Consider the following 3289-nt stretch of genomic DNA (forward strand, 5'->3'; position numbering starts at 1 on the left):
AAGCAGAAAGATGCTTGGAGCCAACCTGGTAATTTACTGATACCTTACTGCACTGCGTGATGTCTAAGTTCACTCCTTAAACTTGATCTTTTTCTACCAAAGACAGGGGCTGGGATTGTTCAGGGACCTTTCCGTGCAATGTCATGGCCAGTTCTTTTTCTTCTTTCAGCTGATGCCAACACCTGAAGCCATGCAAGAGTAGCAGGTACAAAGACAGAGGGGTCTGCCTCCCCGTCTTGTTATTCCAGTTCGATTGATGTACCTCTCCTGCAGCACAGTGGGAAGCCCAGCTCCAAGCACAGAGCTCTCTACTTTCCTTATGAGCAGTGGCATGTTCACCCCGTCTTTAAAAAAAAAAAAAAAAAAAAAAAGAAAATTTAAATCTGAAAACTTTGTTCAAGGAATGGGATTCATTCCTGAAGTACTACTGGTACTGTTGCTGATACAGTATGTTTCATGCTGTAACAGCATCACAAATAGTGCTTTCTAGAGAACATTCTTTCCCAAACTTCTCAAAATAACACAACTACATGACAGTGTGTGTAGACTCAGCCCAACTACTAACCTGATTGTGTCAGTTCATTGGAAAATGCTACCTGACTCCAATCTTGAGTAAAACAGACCACTATGGAGCCCATTGGTGTTGCTTGTTTAACATGTAAATTTGGGGGGGTCTGAGGCTTGCCCTTTGCCTCAGCAGCATGGAAACAGCAACATCAGTCCTGTCCTGTTTCATGGGTCACTAATTGTGAGTCCAGTCAGAAACTGAAGGCTGCATTTATTCCTGATGAATTAGATTACTGGTAAAGAAGACAATACAGCACTTCTTTTATTGCTAACAGAGTACAAAACTTCCACAGGTCTCACTTGCCAGGACCATATAGCACCAAGCCCATCAAATTTTGCTGTTAAACCTGTCCTACAGAAGGGGCAAGTTTCGGACCCGCCTGCAAATGAAGTGTTGCACAAAAGGATGGAGCAGAAGTGTTACTGTAGCTAGGAGGCTGGCTGGGAGCAGGTGGTGCTGCTACACAGTCAGTCAAATGCAATGAGCATCTGCATTCATTGCGTCTCAAACACTGTAGAGTTTCAAGGAAAAAAAGAGCAATTGGCCTTTCTTCAAGCTCCCCCCCATCCTGGGTCAACCAAGAGAGAGGGAAAACATGAGTTGCTCTGGTTATACTCCGTTCCTCTCCCCTGTCTATCTCCCCCCCCCAATTAATGACAGGCCCCAACATCTCTCATGCAGCTTCACTAGGATCCGGCTGGATACACCTATCTAGTTCTAATATAAGTGGCTCTCTTAGGTCTTGGGAAGGAAACAAGAGCTCATCCTCTTTACTTGAAGAAAGTAGGGAAGCACAACCCCCTGCTTGCTGCTGCTGGAGAACTGAAGCGGGAAGGATGCCAAGGAAAAGATCTAAGAGCAGAGCAGTTCAGATAAGCAATGTGCCGGAGGAGGTATCTGTTTGCCTGTCAAGAGCTTCAGTGGTCTTTGGCCAAAGGTGGCTGGTCAACAGCAAAGACAGCAGGGAATTGCTCAGAAGGACAAGTCCCGTCACAGAAGAAGTGAAGTGCCACGGGATGCACTTTCGGCTTTCAACTGGCAACTGTCTGCACCCCAGCTGCATGTTCCCTCCTGCCTAGTAGAGGGTTAGAGTTACCACAGAACACAGAGAGCCAACAATTTAATTTCAAGCATCTCTCCCTAGAATTGCACTCAAATTCAAGAGCGTGAATTGAAAAGCATGTTTAAAACCACTAAAAATACAAGATTTGCAAACTAACTGAGAAGCAAACCCAGCGCTGCTTGGAGAGGCTTTTTTCTAAATTACAAAATTCTACCCCAACTTTTTTCAACAAAGAAGTAAAATTCTTCTTTTTTCCTTTATTATTCACCAGGCTCATAATGCATGGCTGAGCCATTCTGGGGGCACAGACCCTGGGAACTGGCCATAATGGAGCTATCGGTGATCACTTTTCTGCTCTCTCCTGTGTGTCAACCACTCCTCCACCAGACATCAGAGAGGTTTATGGCAGCTGCAAATGAGTCAGAGAGTAGCGCTGCATGGATACTGCTTTCCTTCCATCTATGCTCCCCGCACAGGTAGGAGGGAGATTATTCATGTAAAAACCTCTTCATCCGTGGGAAATCCTTTGACTCTGTTTAGTCTCAGTCAGAAAGTACATCGATACACAGGTCCTGTAGTTAGCTTATGCCAAAACTGCAGCGCAGAGGTGTCATTTCCTGATGGGAGATCTATCCTGCTGCACTCTAGACACGTGTCCTGACAATTCTGGGTTATGATGATAAACATCATTCAAGCTGGGCACCTTGCACTCTGGTTTCAGTAACAGGCAGCCCAGCGTGTCGTAGCTGCGCTGCCCCAGGATCCCATCCCATTTTTTACACTAGTAAGCAAGGAACATCTGCTCTGCCCGTGTATTTTGGATCAGCTTACTTCCCCTTAACAGCGGGTCTGCTGGTTCATTGGAAGTGAATCCATGACTTTGTTCCACAGACATTTCTCATTCTAGCAAAGCTGCCATGGTGCTTGAACTGGCTGATGCATGCAACCTATGCAGAGGCATAAGAAGTACTACCCATTCATCCAGCTCCAGAGCAGGAGGAAACAGGATTCATGAAACAGCCCTTGCAAAAAATAAAAACTTTGTAACACGGGAGAGAGCGCATCCCCAAACATTACAGTAACCATGGCACTGCCTTTAGTTTGAACTCAGAAATTATGCAAGTCCAGTTTAATTGGGCGCCACCATTTACTACTGGGAACTTAGGCAGACCGCTCCTTGGAAAAATGAATTTGTTAAGTGTTTGCACACCTCTGCAGCTCAACATGAGATGAGCAGAACTTGAGCTCGAGTCAGTCAGTAAAGGCTAATATTTTTCACGGGGAAGGTGACCTAGGCTTAAGAGTTCTATACATGAAAATGGCAACTGATTCTAGAAATTAAACAACCAAACATCAAACCATGATAAGCCATACTTTAAGATGTCCTGAAGGTCTCCAGAAAGAACTGGACACTTCCATTCCTTCATTCCTTTACTTTTTTGATGGGAAACTGATAATAATTGTCAAGTTCCTTCAAACTGATGTTTGGTTAAGATAAAGAGCACTGTGTATCACTTTATACACCTGACTTAACAAAACCTCACTGCTGTAGGGATCTCTCCTGGTAGAGGCTGTGTGCTTGGAGGCTGGCTAAGCTCTCGTATTCCTCGTCTGGGCTGGGAAGGGCCAGCTGGGTGCCACATTGCAAAAGGTGCCAC

Source organism: Egretta garzetta, unplaced genomic scaffold (assembly GCF_000687185.1).
Source record: "Egretta garzetta isolate BGI_Z169 unplaced genomic scaffold, ASM68718v1 scaffold70, whole genome shotgun sequence".
NCBI classification, from domain to species: domain Eukaryota; kingdom Metazoa; phylum Chordata; class Aves; order Pelecaniformes; family Ardeidae; genus Egretta; species Egretta garzetta.